This window comes from Bos taurus, chromosome 15 (assembly GCF_002263795.3).
Source record: "Bos taurus isolate L1 Dominette 01449 registration number 42190680 breed Hereford chromosome 15, ARS-UCD2.0, whole genome shotgun sequence".
In the NCBI taxonomy this organism is placed as follows: Eukaryota; Metazoa; Chordata; class Mammalia; order Artiodactyla; family Bovidae; genus Bos; species Bos taurus.
The window spans coordinates 35,497,014-35,520,718 of record NC_037342.1 but is presented as its reverse complement, the minus strand read 5'-3'; the positions used below and the strand labels follow the sequence as shown (position 1 = coordinate 35,520,718).

Sequence of the window (23,705 nt, the reverse complement as noted above, 5' to 3'; positions counted from 1 at the left end):
AGGGGTAGGGGGTAGGTGGAAAATCTGTACCTTCCGCTCAGTTTTGCTGTGAACCTAAAACTGCTCTAAAAAAATAAAGTCTCATTTTTAAAAGTCATTCTCATAAAGCAGCTCATTCAAAGACACTGGTTCTTCCTTTTGTATCTCCTCATGTTCCCCCAGGTCAGCTGCCTTGGCAACACACACCCCATGTCACTCTTGTCCGTCCTCCCAGCTTTCCTTCTATTACAAGCCAGGGGATTCCTGGTCTGCTGCAAAGATTACGAAGGGTGACAGGCTTCTCTGGCACAGGAGACATATAGGGGTGAAGGGTAGGGATTTCCCTGAGTTGCCTGTGCAGAGGTAACTGACCAGGGTGAGGTGACAAAGACCAGTGGCGTTTCACTGACACCCAGGATCTGATGAGATCCAGCAACGTCACAGGAAGGGAGTCAGAAAGCCAAGAGCACGGACAATGTGCCGGGCTTGCCAAATCAAAGCCAGGGCCACTGGGGGCGGGACAAGGAGGGTAGGGAAGACATTCAGACACCTGTGGGGTAGGGGAGTCGTCTCCCCTTCACAAACAAACAGAACCTTAGATCAGTGCCCATCTCCCCCGGCTGGACTGTAACTTCCAAGAGAAGGACCACTTGTGTCTTTTCTCAGCTCCAGGCCCCAGCAGTGTGCCTGGCACACAGAAGGCACTTTGAAGGAATGGAAGAACAGTGGCTAGCATGTGCTTTGTACCAGCAGACACTCAGGAAATGGCTCTGTTAAAGCAAATAAACTGCTTATCATTTAAAAAAGAAGAAAAGAGCAAATGAACCCAGAAAACACAGTCCCTCTGCTTTTTCACTTCCTGTAGGCAAGTCCAAGGTAGCAAACAAAATGGAAGAATAATTGAGACCAAAATTAAAAGCTGGCTGTGGCTCTGCTAGAGCTGGCCTAGTGGGCCAGACACAGGTGAGCTCCTCCACTAACCACTCGGCTCTGAAGCCATTTCAGTCCACTCCGTCCCCAGAAAAGGGAGTGAAAGGAGGACTGTGGCACCGAGACTCAGGTACCCCTACTCTCCGGATACAGTGTGGTAAGGGAGCGACATGCCTCTCTCGGGCTCAAGCCTAGCACCTGTGTCCAAGAAATATCTATACTCAGAAGAAGAAGCATTAGCAGCACTATCAGGCCAAGTGCCCCTCCTGGCTGGGGGGAGTGGGGAGGGAGTCTCCCGAAGTCACAGCTGCCCTTTAGAAACGAGTACCCCAAGCTGTTGGGATGATTGGGTACCTCTCATTAGAGATAACTTACCTAGCTGGACCCAATGTTGGCTACCAAACAAACGCTCCATCACCTCAGAGCCGGAAGCAGTCTTCAAAACAACAAACCCAAGGACGACCCCTTTAAAATAACCCTGCTGACTGACTGTCTAGCTTGGACACCCCCAATGATGAAGGACTCCTACCTCTCCTGGCAACCCGCTCCATCTTTGGGCGCCTCTACAGAAATTCCGGATCTCTATTTTTCTCTAGAAAAAAAAGAAAAGGTTTCTGGGCCACTTCTGAACCACATTCCCCAGGGAGAGGGGCACCACAGGAGAACATGCTTCAGTTTTCCCTTATACCAGCCTGGGGAAACTTTTAATTTAGAACCACTGACTTCCAGAATCTCCAGAACTAGAAGCAATAGCAGTAACAGCTAACGTTTCTAGAACACTTACTACGGGTCAAATGTGCTAAGAGCTTTACAGGCACTGTCTCATTTGATGTAACACTTAATGCTAGCACTCTCCTTTGTGCAAGATATTATTCATTAACTTTTTTATATATGAGGAAACAAAGCTGTAGAGAGAATGAAACTTGTTCAAGGTCACACAGTGAGGAAGTAGGTAAGCTAGGAATGAAACCCAAGGATTTGTATTTGCCTTGTTTTTTTTTTATTTAGCAGTTAGAACATTTTTTTAAAAATTGGGATCTTATATTGTCAAAACCCAATAATTAACATAAAGCGGTACTGTGCATGCAGGCCCCTAAGATAGTGACATACTTTGACTATAATTAATACACCTTAAATCCCTCTACTAAAAGCACTCTCTCAAAGCAAGTTTTATTGCTTTGTTCACTGCTCTTCCTGGTGCTTATAACAGCAACTGACACATAAGAGGTACTGAAAAAATATTGTTGACTGAATGAATCCAGTGTTCCCGCAGTATTTGCTGTCTTCCAGGCACTGTTCAAAGGACCTTCCAGGTGTTAATTCAGTTAACCTCACAATAGGTTCTATTATCCTCATTTTACAGATAAGGAAACTGAGGCACAGAGAGGTCAAGTAGGTTTCCCAAGGTCACACAGTGAGCAGTAGCAGAATGGGAATTCAATCTGGGGTCAGACTTTGGGTCTCTTTAACTATATTGAATTATTCTATTCCCTTAGTTTTCAACAGGAGAAAGATCTGAGGCCTATAGAAGTGAGACTATTTGCCACAGAAACTATTAACGGAAGGGTAAATTGATCTTCTGGGCTTTGACTATCAATCATTTGTATATCCTGGACATCCTGCCTTTTAATTTCTCATAATCCCACCATGAGGTAGACACAAGAGCTTTCAGCACTACCACTTTGTTGATGAAGAAAATGGTCTGAATTCCCAGGAATACTGCCATTTAAGGAGAAATTCAGGGACCAGTGCTACTCCAACTTGGCCACTGCTTGGTAGCTAAATCTGCCTTTCTTAACCTCACTCTGTGAGCGCCTGACTGGGCCTCACACACTATAATCACCAAACAATATCAAGGGAAGAGAGAGAAAGCAGAGGCCTAGAGAGAGGTCAAAAACGATTAGGAAAAAGGGTAAGCCGTGCTTCCATTGCTATTTCGCTTCATCCCATGTCCACAGTTAAAAAACGAACTGCAGTGTTCACTATAAACTGCTGTCTTCTGGGCTTGGCAGCTCTGCAGTAAAAATCCAATCAGAGCAAAGCAATTTCTCACTTAGGCTTCCTCCTTGCTCCACCTAGAGATGTCAGAAGATTTTCTTTTAAAATAATAGATAAGTTGCACTTGCCCTTCAGACCAAATTGCATGAAATTCCCACTTCAAATACTGCAAACATTCAAGGTCAAGTTAAATGATTCAGAATAACTCTTCTGGATGTTCATCTCAAATGTAAAATCCACCTTTCGAATCTGCAAGGTAAATACCATAAACTTTTTGAACTGGCCCACAGGATTGACTTCAACCCTAAAGCTGCACTGTCGGATGAGATATAATGTGAGCCACATATGCAATTTTAAACTTTCTAGCAGTCACATTAAAAAGGGTAAAAAGAGGAGGGTAGGACGGACTGGGAGGTTGGGATTGACATATACACACTACTGTGTAAAAAACAGGTAACTAACGAGAACAGACTCTATAGCACACCGAACTCTACTCAGTGCTCTGTAGTAACCTAAATGGGAAGGAAATCCAAGGAAGAGGGGGTATATGTATACATGTGGCTGATTCACTTTGCTGCACAGCAGAAACTAAAACAACACTGTAAAACAACTATACTCCAATAAAAAAAGGGGGGTAAAAAGAAATCAGTACAATTAATTTTAATAATATGTCTTAACTAAATACATCCAAAATACTATATCATTTTAAACATGTAATCACTATAAAAGTTATTGACATTTCACTTCTTTTTTTTTTTAAGGATTAAGTCATCTAAACCTGTTATGTATTTCAAAGCCATAGTACAACTCAATCCAGACTAGGAGAAGTTCTAGTCCTAAATAGCACAATAAAGAACAGAAACGGTGTGGACCTAACAGAAGCAGAAAATATTAAGAAGAGGTGGCAAGAATACACAGAACAACTATACAATAAATATATTAATGACCTGGATAACCAAGATGGTGTGATCACTCACCTAGAGCCAGACATCCTGGAGTGTGAAGTCAAGTGGGCCTTAGGAAGCATCACTACAAACAAGCTAGTGGAGGTGATGGAGTTCCAGCTGAGCTATTTCAAGTCCTAAAAGACAATGCTGTTAATGTGCTGCACTCAATATGCCAGCAAATTTGGAAAACTTGACAGTGGCCACAGGACTGGAAAAGGTCAGGTTTCATTCCAATCCCAAAGAAGGCCAATGCTAAAGAATGTTCAAACTACTGCACAATTGCACTCATCTCCCTTACTAGCAAAGTAATGCTCAAAATCCTTCAAGCTAGGCTTCAACTGTATGTGAACCAGGAACTTCCAGATGTACAAGCTAGATTTAGAAAAGGCAGAGGAACTAGAGATTAAATTGCAAACATTCTCTGGATCATATAAAAAGCTAGAGAATTCTAGAAAAACATCTACTTCTGTTTCATTGACTATGCTAAAGCTTTTGACTGTGTAGACCACAACAAACTGGAAAATTCTTAAAGATATGGGAATACCAGACCACCTTACCTGCCTCCTTCAAAACCTGTAAGCAGGTCAAGAAATAATAGTTAGAACCAGACATGGAACAACAGACTGGTTCCAAATTAGGAAAGGAGTATGCAAGGCTATAGATTGTCACCCTGCTTATTTAACTTATATGCAGAGTACATCATGAGAAATGCAGGGCTGGATGAAGCACAAGCCAGAATCAAGACTGTGGGGAGAGATATCAATAATTTCAGATATGCAGATGACATCACCTTTATGGCAGAAAGCAAAGAGGAATTAAAGAGCCTCTTGATGAAGGTGAAAGAGGAGAGTGAAAAGGTTGGCTTAAAACTCAACATACAAAAAACTAAGATCGTGGCATCCAGTCCCATCACTTCATGGCGAATAGATGGGGAAATAATGGAAACAGTGACAGATTTTATTTACTTGGGCTCCAAAATCACTGCAGATGGCGACTGTAGCCATGAAATTAAAAGACTCTTGCTCCTTGGAAGAAAAACAATGACAAACACAGACAGCTTATTAAAAAGCAGAGATGTTACTTTACGGACATAGGTCCATATAGTAAAAGCTATGGTTTTTCCAGTAATCATGTTTGGATGTGAGAGCTGGACAATAAAAAAGGCTAAGCGCCAAAGAATTGATGCCTTTGAACTGTGTTGCTGGAGAAGACTCCTGAGAGATCCTTGGACTGCAAGCAAATCAAACCAGTCAATCCTAAAGGAAATCAGTTCTGAATATTCACTGGAAGGATTGATGCTGAAGCTGAAGTTCCAATACTTTGGCCACCTGATGCGAAGGGTCAACTCATTGGAAAATACCCTGATGCTGGGAAAGACTGAAGGCAAGAGGAGAAGGGAACAAGAGGATGAGGTGGTTAGATGGCATCACTAACTCAATGGACATGGAGTTTGAGCAAACTCCGGCAGATGATGAAGGACAGGGAAGCCTGGCGTGCTGCATCCATGGGGTCGCACAGAGTCGGACACGACTGAACAACTGAAGAACAACATTATTGTTATAAGCAGGCACATGTGGCTAGTGGCTACCTTTTTAGGATAGCACAGACCTCAAGCTTTCAACTCTCAAGCAAAAATGCCTGGCATGGTCTTCCCTCCACAGACAGACTAAAGCTCAGAATCAGAGGCTTTTTAATAGCAAAGAATGTGTTCTCAGGCCAGAGCACAGGTTCTTGTTACTTTCCATTAAATCCTATCAAAATCAACTGCAGGCTTAAAAGCTATGTTGTAGCAGTAACTCTGATTCAATCATTAGAGAAAAGGGGATTGTTATAATGAATAAATAGGAATGACAATCCCTTACTTTTTCTGAGCCCACAGAAAAGTACTGCCACTCATCATCTCATCAGGTGCCCATGCCGGACAACCCTGGGACTCCCAGAGCCGGAGGGACAGGAAGTCACCCAGGTAGACAGAGGTAGCACCAAGAGAAGCTAAGCCCAGGGCTGGCCTCAGAGTCCTGGTTCTGTCTTGGGTTCCCTAACTGAGCCCCAGATCAGAAGCGCCTGGAGGCACTTATTTAAAACGCAGATGTCCAGGCCCTGTCCAGATATACTGGAACAGTCTAGGGTAGGGGAGAAAGGCAGAATCCCAGAATCGGTATTTTAGAAACCTTTCCCAGGCGATTCTGTTGCCTATCTTTGGGTATGACTCTATCAAATCACCATACAAGTATTAAAATACCTCTCTTAAAAAAAAAAACAAAAAAAAACCCAGTGTGCAAAACCCATACTTGAGAAAACAAGGTGTCACTCTTTACACAGATTTCTTTTACTGATGAACTGAATTGTTAGAGTTACTCCTTTCACTTGTGCTGAAGTGTGTTACAACAGATAGGTTTATAAGACTTGCTGGATTCATGCTGAGCAAATTGTTGGAGATGTTTTTCCTTGCATTTTCTGACGCTGATAATAATCACAACAGCCAATATTTATTGAACAGTTACTACGTTCCACAAACACACATTATCTCATTTAAACTTTAACAACAATCCTGTGAGACTGGTGCTGCTATTATGCCTTACTCAATTTATGGATGAGGAAGTTGAGGCTCAGAAGCATTAATACTTTTAATCAAGCTTAGTTTAGGTCTGTATAATGCAAAAGCTTCATTATCATTATTCCTCCTAATATGAAAACTCGCTAGGCTTCTTCCCAGTATTTGGTGTGTTCTGACCTTACAAACACCGGGGGACCATTCACAGATTCAGCTCACTTTTACACAGGTGTTCCTCCTCTGTTATCCCACAGCTCACCAAACTTGTCTCTACTCGACTGCTGTCTGCCTTCTCCAACAACCTGAGAGTTCTTCAAGGATTACGCCTCTTTCTGTCATATGTATCGCTGTATCCTTGAACTTCACAAAGCCCTGCAGTACTTGGTGAGTGTAGGATAGAAGGATAGATACAAGCCTGAAAGGAGAAGAGGGAGATCTAGAACATTGGACTTTATCAGCTGAATAAATGGAAGCTCCATACGGTTTCTAAGCAGGGGGACAGGATAAAAGTTTTGATGCAAGAGTATCTGGCACTCTCTGGAGGTGAGGGACTGATGAGGACAGGGAGAGGGGTATGGGGGAGGGTGGAGGTGGCTTTACATATAGAAGATCTCAAGGGAAGAAGCTTTGGTACTAGAATGCAGCAAAGGTCATATTAAATGTAGTTTCAAAGGAATCAAGGATCTGGGCCTAGGAAAAGGCTAGACCATGGGCCCAGTAGGTATGTGATCAGGAAGAAAAGTCCTACAAAGTCTCTACTTTCTCTCTCTGGCTCAAAGGACATCGCTGCTTCCTGCTATCACTTAGGTCACAGGTATATTTGGTTTGTTTCTGAGGCAACATCCTTAAGGCCCATCCCAGTCTGCTCATGACTGAGCCACAGACAAGAACCAGGCGGACTGCCCCCACCCCTGTGGTTTACTTGGTCTCCTCACTCACAGGGCAGCCAGAGCCTCCACCGTTGGCAAGTTGCTCCCTTTCCAGAGTCCGCCTCAGGAGGGCAGCAGGCGCCATCTGTGGTACCACCCACACTCTTGGGGAGTGTCAGCCACTCGCTCCTGCTAGAGACTCAGAGGGAACCAGCACCCACCCAAGCCACAGCCCAGTGGGTCTGAGCCTCCGGCTCCCAGGTTTGCTCCCAGGTTTTCCCTCCCAAACGGTCAAGTCACTGGCTAACAGCCTGCAGAGGACTGGACACCTGCCGGAGTAAAAACCCTGAGACCAGTCCCCTCTCTGCCTCTTAGAGTGTGAAACCCTCCTTCCTTAACTTCATACCACAAGGCAGGATCACACCAACCTGAAAGTGAGGGCAGACAGGAACTTTGAAACTGAACACTGAATATTTTTAAGGCTTAGGAATAACTGAGATTTTTGTTTGTGTGTGTGGACTCTTTAGATGTGTTCAAAGAAATTTCACTTCAAGTATCTCCCAAGAGGTTCACAGCATCAAGATGCAGAGGGCGCCACAAACCTGCCCACAAAGCCTGACTTCAGTGCCTCATTAGAATGGCAAATCAGGGTATTTGAAGGCAAATCAGGTTGTGAAGTGAAATTTCCGTAGAAAACAGCAGAGAGTACTCGTCACTGACGGGTCCCAACTTGCTGCGGGTCTTAATGAGCGTTGTTAGACTCGGGCTCTGGCAACACACACCCACCACGCAGGGGAGACCTGGGGGATAGTCCCTCGGCCACCTCTTTGCTCTGTGAGGTATTTTCCTCTCTGCTGATCAAAGTAGAGGAAGAAGGAGTCATTCTCAAGTTAAAAAACCCATCCCAGCTGAGGAATTCAAAGGCCCTTAATCCCTTGGTAAAAGGGCAAAGGGACTGGGTTATCTGGGCTGGAGGTTCCCAAATGCAACTACATCAGCATCAACACGCGTCCCTGGGAGCTTGTAACTAACACAGATGCCAGGGCCCCACAGGACCTAGGGAGCTGTGGCATTTGTAAACTGCTGTGACCACTGAAGAAGAGACTGTTTTCTCAAGTAGTGGATTGTAAAAACACATCTGAACGTACCGCAGTGCCTCGCCCTCTATTTCCCTCACACCAGGAAGGTGACAGCAGTCATAGCAACAAGAAAAAGGAAAATAGTAAAACCGCATCTGCACAAATATATATATATATATATACAATCCACACACACAGATGTCTAGGTGAGCTGTGGGGTGGGATGAAGGGGACACACACACACACCCCCCCCAGGTGAGCTGTGAGGTGGGATTAAGGATGGACACACACACACACACACACACCCCCAAGTGAGCTGTGAGGTGGGATGAAGGAGACACACACACACACACACACACCCAGGTGAGCTGTGAGGTGGGATTAAGGATGGACACACACACACACACCCCCCCAAGTGAGCTGTGAGGTGGGATGAAGGGGACACACACACACACACACACACACACACACACCCAGGTGAGCTGTGAGGTGGGATTAAGGATGGACACACACACACACACACACACCCAGGTGAGCTGTGAGGTAGGATGAAGGGGACACACACACACACACACACACACACACACCCAGGTGAGCTGTGAAGTAGGATGAAGGGGACACACACACACACACACCCCCAGGTGAGCTGTGAGGTGGGATTAAGGATGCACACACACACACACACACACACACACACCCAGGTGAGCTGTGAGGTGGGATGAAGGACAGACAGACACACACACCACCCCAGGTGAGCTGTGAGGTAGGATGAAGGGAACACACACACACATGCACATACCCCAGGTGAGCTGTGAGGTGGGATGAAGGGGACACACACACACACACACACACACCCCAGCCTCTAGCAAGTTCACAGGAGGTGGAGATGATTGGAAAAAAAAAAAAAAAAAAACAACACACAGAAACTTGAAGCAAGGAGATACACTTTGACATTAAACAGGGATGTAAGTGTTTCAGGACTTGATCAGGCCGTCTAGGTTGCCCGCAGCCTCTCTCTCCCTTCCCCACATCTGCCTCGCTCCACAGCCCCCAGGGATATCCTCGGCACACAGGGAGAACAGCAGGCCCAGCAGGCAACCGGTCCACACAGATGCCCACACTCTCACTTCCTCAGCATTGCCTTCAGGGCAGGAATCACCTCCTCAGTACGGCCTTCAAGCCCTCACGACCTGACTTTTTTTGTCTGCTTCCCTGCACATGTTTCCAACAAGCCAACCCAGACCCCCGTCATTCCTATACTCTGGATTGCTCACCTCCATGCCTTGCTCATGCTGGTTCCTCCTCTCAGAAAGCCCCCCAAGCCGTCTTCTTCTTCCCTTCTCCTCATCTCTCCTCAGCAAGCCTCATCTGTCCATCTGGTTCAGTGTACCCACCTCACCACCTCTGTGCTCCCCTCCCATCACCATGTTTCAAAGCCATGCCTTCCAACCAAGCCCTGATTCCACCTGTGGGGAGTCTAGAAGACATTTCATGCTTAGCGGCTGAGATTCATTTAAGATTTGCTCACTGTCCAAAAACCAGGAGTTCTCGGATTTCAGTGCGAATAAATTCACCTGGGAAGACGTTAAAAATGCAGGCTGCAGAACCATAATCCCAGTGAGTCAGGTTCTGTAAATCTGAATAGGGCCCCAAAGCCTGGATTTTAAACAGATACCTCATTATACACACAAGACGGTCTATGGAAAACACTTTGAGAAATATTACTCAGTAGTTAACTTACAACAAATCCCCCCAAAATTATACATTCATTTCATTGTCTGACTGCCCACTGGATGCTTGTCCTCAGCAATTCGGGGAGTGAAAAAGAGAATTAAGGATCAGATCTTGCCCTGAGAGTCTAGCAAAGAGTTAAAAGAGAAACATAAATTACCAAAGTAAACCAAGCAGAAGAAGGAAAGTAGCAAATGCCATCAAAGTATGGAGATCATGAGCCACAGAAATTCAGAGGAGGGAAAGCAACCAAAAAGAAGACAGAGGGTAAGGGAAGTTGAGCATCCTGAATGATCAGCAAGATGAGGTTTTGAGAAAGAGATTCTGGTCATTAAAGTCAAACTCTCTAAATAGCAGGGGGAATTAGGCCTGACAATGGCCTTTGGACTTGGTGAGTAGGAAGCCAAGCAGACCTTAAAGAGCGGAGGGTGAAAATCAGACAGCAAATTCTTAGAGTGAGTGAATAAGTGGAAGCAGAGGAGGACCACAGCAAAGGGAGGGAGAGCAGAGAGCTAAGAATGATTTTCCAAAAGCTGAGAAGGGTTTCCTCTTTTCCTGTAGGCCATGCCTTAGCGTTTGTGAGGTGAGACTATGGAGAACCATTGGGCATGGTCCTGACTACCAGGTTGAAATCTCAGGTTAAGGCAGCTGCTGCTGCTAAGTCGATTCAGTTGTGTCCGACTCTGCGACCCCATAGACGGCAGCCCACCAGGCTCCCCCGTCCCTGGGATTCTCCAGGCAAGAACACTGGAGTGGGTTGCCATTTCCTTCTCCAATGCATGAAAGTGAAAAGTGAAAGTGAAGTCGCTCAGTCGTGTCCGACTCTTAGCGACCCCATGGACTGCAGCCCACCAGGCTCCTCCGTCCATGGGATTTTCCAGGCAAGAGTACTGGAGTGGGGTGCCATTGCCTTCTCCGAGTAATGCTACTAGGTGTATTCAAAGACTTTAAAAAGTTATGCAGTAAGTAAAGAATCCTCTACATAACTTTACTTTTCTCCACATAAAACCTATTAAGTGTCCCCTGCCTTGGCAAGGAATCAGTATTTCACAGAACACACTTTGAGAATAATTATTTTTAGAATCTATAAACTTAAGATTTAAAAACTTTCTTAGAAGTCATTTAGCTTAAACTTTTGTTTTAGAGATAAAGCCAATTAGGTTCTCAAGGGTTAAATGTCTTTAAATAGGAGTAATATATAGTGGGGGGAAATCCAAGTTTTGTAGAAAAACCTATATCAGGTTAAGGCAGAGTAGCCCTCAAAGGAATGGAGGAAAAGCTCCTATACCAGTGATGGGAAGAGATGCCCACTCTGAGAAGGTTTCAGGGATCTATTTATTCCTGGTAAAAAGTTTCCCCCTTATGTTCCTAAAGACACAACTCGGGTGTGTTTGGGCTGGGGTGGGTAGGGAGGTGATCCTATCCCCTGCTATCTGGAATACAGACGGAATGGCTGGAATTCAAGCAGCCATCTTGAGCTTTGAGATGAAAGCCATGTACTAGGGATGGCAGAGCAAAGCAGAGCAAGTTAGAGTTCTTGGGGCCCACAAGACTTTTTGAGACCAGTCTAACTGAGATGACTATCTCCAGACTTTTGGGTGAAATAGAAATAAACTTCTTTAAGTAAGTCTCTGTTATGTCAGGTTTTCTATGATTTACAACTAAACAGAACCCTAAGACAAATAAGAATAATGATTTTTAACTTTAAAAAATTCATAGACCTCCATTATAACAGTTATCACGTGTGCTTAGCTGCTCAGTCATGTCCGACTCTTTGCCACCCCATGGACTGTAGCCCACCAGGCTCCTCTGTCCATGGGACTCTTCAGGCAAGAATACTGGAGGGGGTTGCCTTTTCTTCCTCCAGGGAATCTTCCTGACCCAGGAATTGAACCTGCATCTCCTGTGTCTCCTGCATTGCAGGTGGATTCTTTACCCATGGAGCCATCGGGGAAGCCCATAAGAGTTATACCTTTAGTATTTTTTTTTTTTTTTACCTTTAGTATTTTTGACTGTAAAAAATACAAAAGGACATAGAGCATCTATGAATTCAGTAAGATATTTAAATTAAATTCAGATATTTTAATTTCACCTTTCATAATGGCATCTATATACCTTTGAAAAATTATATTTTTGACAAATGACATGGTTTATTCAGCCTGCAGATAATGTTTAGCATCCATGTGAATTTGCTGACTACTGCAATAATTCTGAGGTTCCCCTCAAAGAATCTACAGCCCTAGGTTGGGGATCCACTGTCCTTAAACAAGACAGGGAAGCTTGAAGGCTAAGGATTAAGTTGCCACATGTTCAATAGGGGACAAAGAAAGGGCACTCCAGGCAGAGGGGAACAGCTTACACAGAGGCATGGAAATGATACTATTAGATCCCACTGGATTATACATTCTCATAGACTACTCTTAAACCTTGGTCTTCTTCATAATAACCAGCCAATACCTTGCATTGGTTAAATGACTAAATGTATGTAAGAATATATGAATCAAAGAAAGTTATCAGCAAGTTCTTGTGAGGTCTAGAGTGACTGTAATCTACAAGACACCCTAAAATTGAAAAAAAAAGAAAAAGAGTAACAGCAATTATGTACACCATCCCAACTTAAAAGTTAAATAAGCTAGACCATATAGTGAGGACCAGGGCTCTTCAGAATGGTAATAAACTAAGACCTTTGGTCACATGACTGAAATACAAGATTTCATTTTATGCTCTACCAATTTTTGCACCAAAATAGACAGAAGAACTTACACTGACAAAGTTTAGATCAGAGCTCTTCACTGCTTAACTTTTAATGTTTGACTAAATAGTACTGCATTTAAGGGCTACAACTTAAGCTACCTCCTAAAGATATATTTACCTGGATGATGTTTTTCTAGTTTGTCTTTATTTCACTTTTGTTGTTCAAACAACTTAAAAGTCTATTACCTACTCTGCAGGAAAATGCAAAGCCTATAGAGAGGGCGTTTATGTTTTCCTTTCCCTTCCTCCTCAAGAAACTGGAAAGACGAGAATGTGACAAATCACAAAGGTTTATAAAAGAATAATTTGGCCTTTATCACAATCAGAAAGTTGACTCACTACACATAAACTTACATAAAGTTCAGAAAGTGACCCCTCAGACCCACAGGAAGTAAACTGAAGGAAGGAGTCAGAAGGATGTTCAGGGCTTCAGTAGGTAAGAAGCAAACTTAACACAAAGACAAGGGATCTTCACAAGTTAAGAGGAATTTGTAGGATTTCTGGCCCTGTATGTTTTGTTTAACAATAACAAAATAATCATGAAATAAAAACATCACCATAAATGTTCTCTTCTCCAGCACTATCAGAGCACAGAATAAAAAACTAATAATTATAGGATGCTATAGTTACTTTAAAGGTCATAGGAATACTCCAGATAAATTTCTTGGGAAGAAAACAAAATAGAAACAGCTAATAAGAGAGGTAAATATTAAGTATACACCTTAAAGTTGTCTCATCCTTTATTTCCATATACATACTTTCATTTGAAATTCAGTTTCTGCAAACGTCAGAGTAATTTTTACTTCTCTTATCTATCAGATAGTTTTTAATTTCTCAAATATTTCCTAAACAACTGTTACACAAAGCACTATGCTAGGCACCCTAGAGAACATAAAAAAGAAAATCTAAACTCCTAACAACCCAAGTTGCCTGAACTGTGGTGGGCCAGGAAGAGAGATTTGCTGAACAAATAAATGGAATGAAAGGTTTTTCCCAGAATGCCCTTTTCCTACCCATCCATATGGCGATATCCTACCTATTCTTTGAGGACCATTTCAATGTTGCTTCCTAGTGAACCTGTCCAGGGAATGGACTGCCCTTCCATCTGTGTTCCTGTTACATTCCATACAAATCCATATGAGGACACTCATCACATTACGGTTTATATATCTGCCCATCCCCATTGGACTGGGGCATGTTGAGGGACCATGATTTACTTCTCTTTGATTTCCTGATATCTAGGATAGTGCCTGGCACACAGTAGGGGTTCAGTTACTGTCTGAATTGATTGAATAAGTCAGCTGTTTACAGACTAACAGAGAAGACAATGTATACACTTAAGCAAACAGCTACATTCTATCATCATAAAGGAGCAGCTCAGAGGAAAAGTGTGTGTGTGTGTGTGCACCTGTGCCCACACCTATGCACGCTGAGGCTCACTCTGCCCCAGGCACTGTGTGCTAGGCTTAGAGGGAAGAGTCATCAAGGACAGTCTAGCAAGTGCAATTCTGAAGGGAAGCACCAACATCCAGAACAAGTCAGCACCCATAAGTACAGACAACCTGATTCCTAGAGGGTAGAGTCTTGCCCAGTGTCACACAACTAACTAACAGCATAGCGAAGCTTAGACCTCACTTCAGTGTTTCTCCCATCAGCTCATTCTGTGGCGTGCACGTTCTTGCTTTCTCTCTCCCTTCACAAAACCAGTCAATAGCCCTTCAATGACCCCATGATCACAATGCGACAAGAGTCAAAGGTAGCTCCTATTGTAATATCATCTAATTCAGGCCTGTGACAGGGACAAAGGGACATCCTGCCAGACTTGGATTTCGCAGGAGATTTGAAGTCTCTCTGGGAACTCTGCTCCTGGCTGAACAGTAATCCACAATCTGTCTACACAGGGCATCTCACAGCCAGACTTACTCTGGCACTTCCTGTACCTGGATGAGAGACAGGAAGCAACAAACAGCGAAGCTTTTACCTGAGGTCTCTGGCAGCTACAAGTTCCACAAACACTGGCCAGCCCTGTTAACTCAATCTAAAGCAGTTTAACCAGTCTCTGCCAAAAAGTTATGCTGCCCATGAAGAGCAGAAAGATTCAGCAAAAACAGCCCAGATGGTCCAAACTGAAGTGGCAGGTTAAATGCTACCTTCTTAAGGGGTACCTCTGTGTAATGTGAGGAATTATCACCATGCATGGTTGAAAGTAGCATTAGTCACCTTTGCCAAGGAATAACTTTGATGTCAGAGATAAAACTGTCAAAAAAGCAACAGGGAGCCCAAAGGTTAGAAGTTGGAGTCTTTTATTCGAGGAGACAAAAAAAAAAAAAAAAAGTTTATTGCAAACTAGATTACATAGGATATTCAAGAATGTGCATCCTTGCTAATTTGAAATTTTTAAAAAAGGTTTAGGTACAAAGATGTTCAACACATTATTACTTGTGCATGCTGAGTCACTTGAGTCACTTGGCTCTGTGCGACCCTATAAACTGTCCATGGGATTCTCCAGGTAAGAATACTGGAGTTGGTTGCCATTTCTTCCTCCAAGGGATCTTCCCAACACAGGGATTGAACCCTCATCTCTTAGGTCTCCTGCACTGACAGACAAGTTCTTTACCACCAGTGCCACCTGGGAAGCAATTTACTTGTAGGCATTTTAAAAATGCAAACAACCTCGGTGGCCAAATACAAGGGTTTAGGGTCTTCCCAGGTGATCCAGTGGTTAAGAATCCACCTTCCAATGCAGGGGACCGGGGTTCAATCCCTGGTCAGGGAACTAAGATCCTACATGTCACAGGACAACTAAGCCCGGGCACCGCAACTAGAGAAAGTGCACGCGCCGCAACAAAGACCCAGAGCGGCGCCCCCAGAAAAAGTTAGAGGTTAGATCAATTATAGTATGTTCATATGACAGAATCCCCAGCTTCTTGGTGATAACATCTTACACTGAAGACCCAAGGCCTGTTTAAACAGATCCATACAAGCATACTATGCAGCCATTAAAACTCATGCCTCACTTATGATTCCATTTACATGAAATATCCAGAACAGATAAGTCTGTAGAGACAGAATGCAGATTGGTTGGTTGCTAGAGGCTGGGGGAAATGGGGACAAACTGCTTAATGGTAAGGAATTTTACTTCAGAGGATAGAAATATTTTGAAACTAGATAGTACAACGTTGTGAACATACTAAATACTACTGAATCGCCAACTTTAAAATGGTTACTTTTCTATCACATAAGCTTCACAAAAACAAATTATTTTTAAAAAATCATGTCTCAAAGCAAAACATGATGTCATAACATACATTCATGGGATATTTTTAAGCCAAAAGGGAAAAGAAAGGGTGTCTGTATATGCATGACCCCAATCTGTGGTGTGAGATAATGTGTATATGTGCTTGAGAAAAGAAAGACCAGCAGTGTATACACACAAACAGTCACAAAGGGTGGTTCTCTCTGGATGGAAAAATAATTAGTGCAATTTCTATTTTTCCCCCTCTGTGCTTTTCCTCTTTATTTTCCAGATTTTCTGCAATCAAATATGCATTGTTTCTATAACAATAAAAAGAAATACTATCCTGCAAGATATATAGACTTACATATGAAGAGTGCAGACATCAATAAATATTTCTAAATGTCTCCCCAAATCTAGAAGGAATGGTAAGATCTTAAGTGTCATTATCTTGGAGTGGCAGAAACAGGGTAACATTTTCTTATTTGCTAAATCCTTAATCACACAGCAGAAATAACCAGAGAAAAAAACAGTGAAAAGAAAAAGAATCATGAAGTCTCTCACCCAGAAGAACAAGCAGCGTCCACTGGAGAAAGGATGCGTCAAGGCTGGGGGACGGAGGGAAGGGGATGGGGTCCCCAAACCCCTGCCTGAGCCAAGAAGCTCCCTGTCTTTACACGCGGTGACCTGCCGCCAGGCGTGGCAGCCTTCCTTTCCTGCTTTCAGCCTGGCTTCCCTTCCACCACTGTCGGATGCCTTTCCAGTCCCTCTCCATCCAGTGAAAACTGATGGAATTATTCATCAGCATGACAACTGGAAAGAACATTCGAAGCCCATCTTGTTTGTGCCAGATTACCTCTGGAAACCGAAGAAAACACGTTTGTAAATGTTTAATAAAATTCAGAGAGCCAAGATAACGTGCCTACATGCTTGGGCTATCTTTTTTCCAGGCTCAGCACCCCACAAGGGTGATATCTGAGAGAGATGCCAGGCCAGTAGTTAAATCAAGTTTGAAAAACTGGACCCAGTGGGCCCATAAGTAATAACATCAGGGCTGAATACCTTGGGTGGTAACAGACTAAAGTAATGAATCTGAACGGGTTCAGTGAAACCACACCACCATTGAAACTACCTTGACTAGAAAGGCTCCTGCAACAAAAGGCCCACTCAATTGAAATCTAATCTGTGTTAATTAACGCCCCCAAGAATGAAAACACTTCTTATCAGTGTGCGGTTCCTGGCTCTGGCTCTCCCATAAAACGTGGCTCCTGGGTGGAGGGAAGCTTGGAAGCCAGAGAGGCCTGAACCTCTGCACGGGGCTCACCCAGGCCAAGCCCAGGGGGAGGACCCCAGATGACACAGGTGCATTTTTAGAGCTAAAACCTACTGCCCGCAAGAGACCAATCGATGACAAGAAGATGAGTGACGGCCCTGGTTCCTGAGCACCCCATGTGCCAGGCTCATGCTGTCCTGCCCAGATCAAGCATGTACACACACCCTCTCCCCCAACTTCCATCCCCCTGCACAGCTCTGCTGACCCACAACCCTTGCTGTAAACTGACTCCTCTGTCCACCTTGGGCCACACGTCCTTTCAGTACCCATGGGACCTTCACTCCTGGACGCTGAATCTTGTTTCCCTTTTGTCCAGAATGCAGCCACTGGCAGCCCCTCTAACCCCACACCTGCAGCCATCACAGCCTCAAGCCCTAGGAGAAAGCTTGCACAACCACCAAGGAGCACCCAGAGCAGAAGGCATTTGCACCCAGGGCCTGAGCTGAGCAGCAAAGAGGAAAGAGAGGAGAAGACTGGATTCCACACACAAGCCCTCCTTTGCCTGTTTACTGAAATGTTTGCTGAGACCTGGGAGGCAGGCACCAGGAGCATGATGATCAGCCAGGAGACGGGGAAGAACAGGAGGAGGCGAGGAGAGGGGAGCATGCACACCCCCACCGCAGAAACAAGTGCTACAGGAGTCCACAAGAGGGGGCAGAGCGTCCCTGGGCATTCCAGGAAGGTTCCTCGGCCTCCAGGACTAACCCACGTGAAGCCTGGTGCAATCCAGGTGAGCAGTAGGTGCTAACTACTATCAGGCAATCGTAGGGTCCAGAGGAGAAAGCGTTCCCACAGCCCAGGTGGTACTCCACTTACAGGCCCCAGCTCAGCCACAGGAGAGGTGCTAAATAATAAATAACAACAACGACTGCAGAACAGCTGCACCCCGAGGCTGAGGCCTCCGATGCTCCGGGGGACTTCACCCCCAACACACAGACGGGGACACTGAGGCTCATAGAGGGCTGCCCAGGCCAGGAAAGGAGCTCTCACTCCAGCCATCTGTCAACTCCTTGAACCCAACCTTGTCCTCAAACTTCGGCTTCCTTGCACCCCCTCAGTCCCCGCCGCCCAGGCCTCAGTCTGTCCTGCCTGAAACAGACCCAGCAAGCACCCTTCTCTGCACCCCTGCAGGAAGCTCACTGCCGGCTGTGCCTTTGTGGGGAGATGGGTCTCAGGCTGAAGAGCCTGACTTTTTGAAACATATTCCTCCCCGCTTCCTGACTACAGCTTTTTCCAAACCCCAAACACAAAGCCCTCAAGTTTTAGAAAAATCAGGTCATCCAGCAAAGTTTCCTCAGCAAGGTCTCCAAACCACCCACGTCCCAGGCTGGTTTCCGACACTCACCAGGATGCCTGAGGCTCCTCAAGAGATGACAGAATCTCAGAAGCTCAGCCAGACAAGGCTGCAAGGAGGCCCCCAGCTCCTTCAGCTGACCCTGACGCCAGGCTCCGCAGCTCATGGGAGGACGGGTCTCAGAGGCAGAAGAGCACCTGCTTCTCACACCTGTCCTGGCCCCTCAAAAGCTCTGACCCTGCCTCGGCTTCCAAGCCAGCAGCCAAAAGCGCCATCCAGGGAGTTTATAGTTACAGATACATGCAACCGGAGAAGTGGCCCAGAAAAGAGGCCCTGAACCCCGCATCCACCCCTGGCCACATCCAAAGGGGGCATCCTAGCTGTTAGTCTCCCCAGGGCAGGATCTGCAGGACACCCAGGGGAGGCGAGAGGACCCTCCACCCCCACCTCTATCCCCACTATCTTTCCCAGAAAGGGCATGTGCTGTTTCAACCTTGGCCCTCAGGCCTGTCCTGGCATCTTCAAAGCCAGAGCCAGGCTTTTCACAAAGCCACGAGTGTGGGCAGTCACGGCAGCCCCACTGAACCTCCTGGAACAGGGTGGAAAGGTCACAGATTTTTTTAATCAGATGGTCCTGGAGATCAAACTGAGGTTCTGCCATGAATTAGCTATTTAACTTGGGCAAGTCATTCACCTCTCTGAGCCTCAGCTTTCTCACCTATAAATGGGGGCAGTAATACCTCGTGGACTGCTGTGAGATACTATGAGTGAAGCATGTGACATAGGGCCTGGCACATAGGAGGCCTCTGATAAATATGTCCATGGTGGGCCCGACCAAATGCAAACTGCAGAAAGCAGGAGCGTGCATGCCTAAGTCGAGCTGACAGGGGAGAGTAGGGCAACTTGTATTCTCTCCTTTTTCCTGAAACAGGAGGCTGTGGCAGGAGCAGCAAAGCCCCGAGTCCTGACCCTGTGTCCCAGGTGAGGAGGCGGCCCTATGGCTCTGACACAAATGAAGGCTTGCACATAGCGAGGTGCACAGGCCCTGGAGACAGACTGCATGGGTTCAAACCCCATCTTTACCTCTTGCTGGCTGTGTGGCCCTTAGCCTAAGATTTCTCATCGAACTGGACATGATCATAGTAGCCACCTCATGGGGTTGGTGAGGTTGTCTGCATAAAGACCTCTGGAGACAGGTCTGAAATACAGGAAGAGCCCAATATCTTTCACTATTGATTATTATTATTGTCTCCATATACACACTCACTTCCTACAAACTCAAGTTCTCCCTGTGGCACCTCAGTATGGCCCTTGAACCTGTGTTCCTATGAATCTCTCATGCACCCAGTCTGCCCAGTGCCCAGGACCAACAAAAAAATCAAGTGCCCAAGATGTGGCACTTGGCTGCTGGAGCCATGAGAATGAGGTGGCACCAAGGGTGTTTCTGAGTTGAAGGCAGCCACTTCCCCTCCAGAAGAACCAAGGGCTAAAGGGACATTCTGGGAGGGGGCTAATGAGGAGCAGGGGCAGCCCCTGTGACGCGGGGGCAGTTGCCAAGGCCCCTCTCTGTTTCCACATCCCCACCTGCAGAACAGGCAGCCTCCACTCCCCACCCCACGGACCATGCATCATGAAAGACAAGGCCTTGTACATGGCCCAGTCCTCTGGGTGACATTGTCCCTGTGCAGCTGCAGAGCTGGGATGGGGGTGGCAAAAATAGAAAAGCAGAGAGGCAAGCACCTGATCAAGCAGTCATATTTGGTATTTTCCAGATTTCAGCATCTTTTATTTTAAGAGGTACGTGTTCCAGTTTGGTTGAGGTATCTTCAGATTCCATGTATCTTGCTTAATTTAGGACATTGTTTTTCTTTCTTGAGGGGTGGGGTAGTTGTTAAATACAGCTTTTCTCAGCCACCCCTGGGTTCTAAGCCCTAAATTTAACTCCAAAGAAACCTGTCTGTCCTACTTCATGATTCCAGCCCACAGAGAAAAACCATTACCTGCTTCTGAAAATCTGAGAGCTCTGACAATGGAACACCCAGCAAGGTGTGTCCTGGATCACAGGGTGCTGGGCTGTGGCAAATGGAGCTTCATCAGGTGACTGGGGACAGGGCAAAGAAGGGGGAGAAATGGCCCCACTTCATGGCCTAAATCTTGATGACCATTCCCCTGGGGGCTGGAGATCTCTTTGTACAGCTAGACAGAATGGTCAGGGCACAGCCACAGGTGTCCCATTCGAGCAGGTGTCCCATAAGGCCGGGCATAGGGGCCCACAGAGAAAGGGACAGCCTGGCATCTGATTAGCAGTTGTAACACATTTAGACAAGGGAATTAACTGCCTGTCTCTCTCCTTTCCTTGCTTCATCTTAAAGTTTTTTTTTTTCTTATTATATTTACAGTGTTGCATAACCATCTCCATTATTTATTCCTGAAAAATTTTCATCACCCCAATCAAAATTATTATAATCTTTTGTTAGCAATAACTTCCCATTACCCCTCCACTAACCCCTGGTAACCTCTCAGCTTTATGCTTCTGTGTATTTGTATGTATCTATCCTAGGTACCCTGTCGGAGAAGGCAATGGCACCCCACTCCAGTACTCTTGCCTGGAAAATCCCATGGATGGAGGAGCCTGGTAGGCTGCAGTCCATGGGGTTGCTAAGAGTCGGACACGACTGAGCGACTTCACTTTCACTTTTCACTTTCATGCATTGGAGAAGGAAATGGCAACCCACTCCAGTGTTCTTGCCTGGAGAATCCCAGGTACAGGGGAGCCTGGTGGGCTGCCGTCTATGGGGTCGCACAGAGTCGGACACGACTGAAGCAACTTAGTAGTAGTAGTAGTATCCTAGATACCCTGTATAAGTGGAATCATACAATATTTGTCCATTTGTGTCTGGACAAATGGACAGCAGCATGATGTCTTCGGGGATCTCCCACATTGTAGCATATATCAGAATTTCATTTCTTCTTATGGCTGAATTATATTCCATTGTTTGTGTGTGTGTATATATATATATATATATATATATATCACATTTTATTAATCCATTCATTGGTTTAGACAGATACTTCGGTTATTCCTATCTTTTGGTTACCGTAAATAATGCTGCAATGAACACTAGTGTACAAATATCTATTTAAGTCCCTGCTTTCAATTCCTATGGGTATATGCTTCCCTGGTGGCTCAGTGGTAAAGAATCCACCTGCCAACGCAGGAGACACAGAGGTATCACCAAGTTCATCTATCTTGACCTTGACTTTCTCATCTGTGAAATGGCAACATAATACTATCATCAACTTCATAAGGTGTCTACGGGGAGTCAGTGAGACAGCTGACATAAAGCACTGCACAATGCCTGCCTGGCATATATACTGGGTCTCCTAATAAACAACAAGTAAGAATGAGAACACTCAGGAGGCAAAAGAAAGAGCCTGGAGCTGGAGAAGTGAGGACAGAGAGGGAGAGGGCGGAGGCACCGCGTGTGTGTGTGCATTTGTGTGCACTGCACACAGCTTTACGTAACCACCCCACGCATTCCACAAACATCCATCGAGCGACCACTGGGTCAGGCACCTTGAGGGAGATAGGACGAGCCAGGCAGAGCCCACTCTCTGAGCTCACCTCTGTGGGCCACACTGTGAACCACAAGCCCACCAGGGCACCAGAGAGAAAGCAGGACACAGGGACACCTGGAGTCACTAGCCAGGGTGTGACTGTAAAATCAGAAGCTTGAGCTAGGGAGGGCCTGCGATCCAGGGCCTCTAACAAAAGGTACCATCTCCTGCAGTAACACACACCACTCAGAATCCAAGAGGAGCCTTTGTTTCAGCTTCCCTAAATTTTCCATTCAGAGATTTTTTTTAAACCTCTTCTCTTTTCCAAAGCAAACTCCGCAGAAGGACTTTGTCATCTCAAACACTGGACTCCCTTCTTTTTCTCTTAGGTCAGCCCCACCCCTATTCAGCCATGAGTATTTTATCACGGTGGTGTGCCTGGAGCATCTGCCCACATGGTGATTCCCTTTCCTGCCCAGCCACGTTCCCTGGGTTATCCCACCAGGGGCAGAGTTGCTCCAACTCAAAGGCTTTACATGGTGGTGAGACGGCCTCCTGGTTCATCTACCGATGGGCAGCACAATAGATTACTTTTCAGGGACAGGGAGCCTAGCATCAGGGCCTCCTGGAAAGGTCACCAATGATAAGAGGGCCACTGAAACCCTCCCAGTCTGCACAAAACCACTTATTCCAACTGAAACACTGAAATCATTCCAGGACACTCATGTTCTCGATGTCTTATTTTTTTTAATTCCCTATCTTGTTTTTTAAATCAGCTGTTAAACTTCAGCTCAACAACTTGCCAGGTACATTATTAACTCCAAACACTTCTATGGCTTTGTTAGTTAAAGTTTAGAAAAGAACATTCCTATTAAAATCTAATTTCTCCAGCAACCCCCAAGAATAGCTTAGAGGGCATTTCATCAGGGCAGATCTCAACTAGCATCCCTGCTTCCTCCCATGGATTTCCCCAGGCTGGCTTCTATTCTCCTATAGCAGAAATAAGGGAAAATCTGGACAATTCAAATTGACCCTTGGCTGGGTACCAGAAGTCTGGGCAGTGCTGATCAAAGACAAGCACTGGACATTCATGCTATGACTCTATCCAGCTGGGGAAGGGGGAGAGAGAAACAGCTCTGCTTAATGCCAGGCAGCCCTCCATGCCTGGGGCCCACCCTTCACAATCTGTACTGTGAACATAAGGCCCCTCCTGCCAGGAGAGGAGTGGCCAGCCTGCTATCACCTCTGCTCCGGCTCCCTCCACTAGATCCCCTTCTCCAATGTACAGATGCTCTCCAAACTAGGCTACTCGGCTGTGACAGGCCAGGAGTCTAGAATAAGATCCAAACAAGCACGTGTCTTGTGCCCTCCAGATCCCAGTAAACTAGGCACCTGCATTAGACACACAGACTCGCCACTGCCAGCTTGCTGCCTCAATGCCTCC

The 23,705-nt window shown here is 45.5% G+C and overlaps 1 protein-coding gene across 7 annotated transcripts in view; it reads right to left on the bottom strand.

Moving 5' to 3' along the window:
• PLEKHA7 (pleckstrin homology domain containing A7) overlaps positions 1–23,705 on the bottom strand; it is a 228,872-nt gene that overhangs the window by 155,906 nt on the left and 49,261 nt on the right. Inside the window, exon 1 of one of the 7 annotated variants that reach the window (XM_059875098.1) lies at positions 1–23,705. This exon is cut by the window's left edge and continues 13,609 nt beyond it. The exons of the other annotated variants lie outside the window; for them this stretch is intronic. The gene's annotated coding sequence lies outside the window, so the exon portion shown is untranslated. 7 annotated transcript variants of the gene reach the window in all.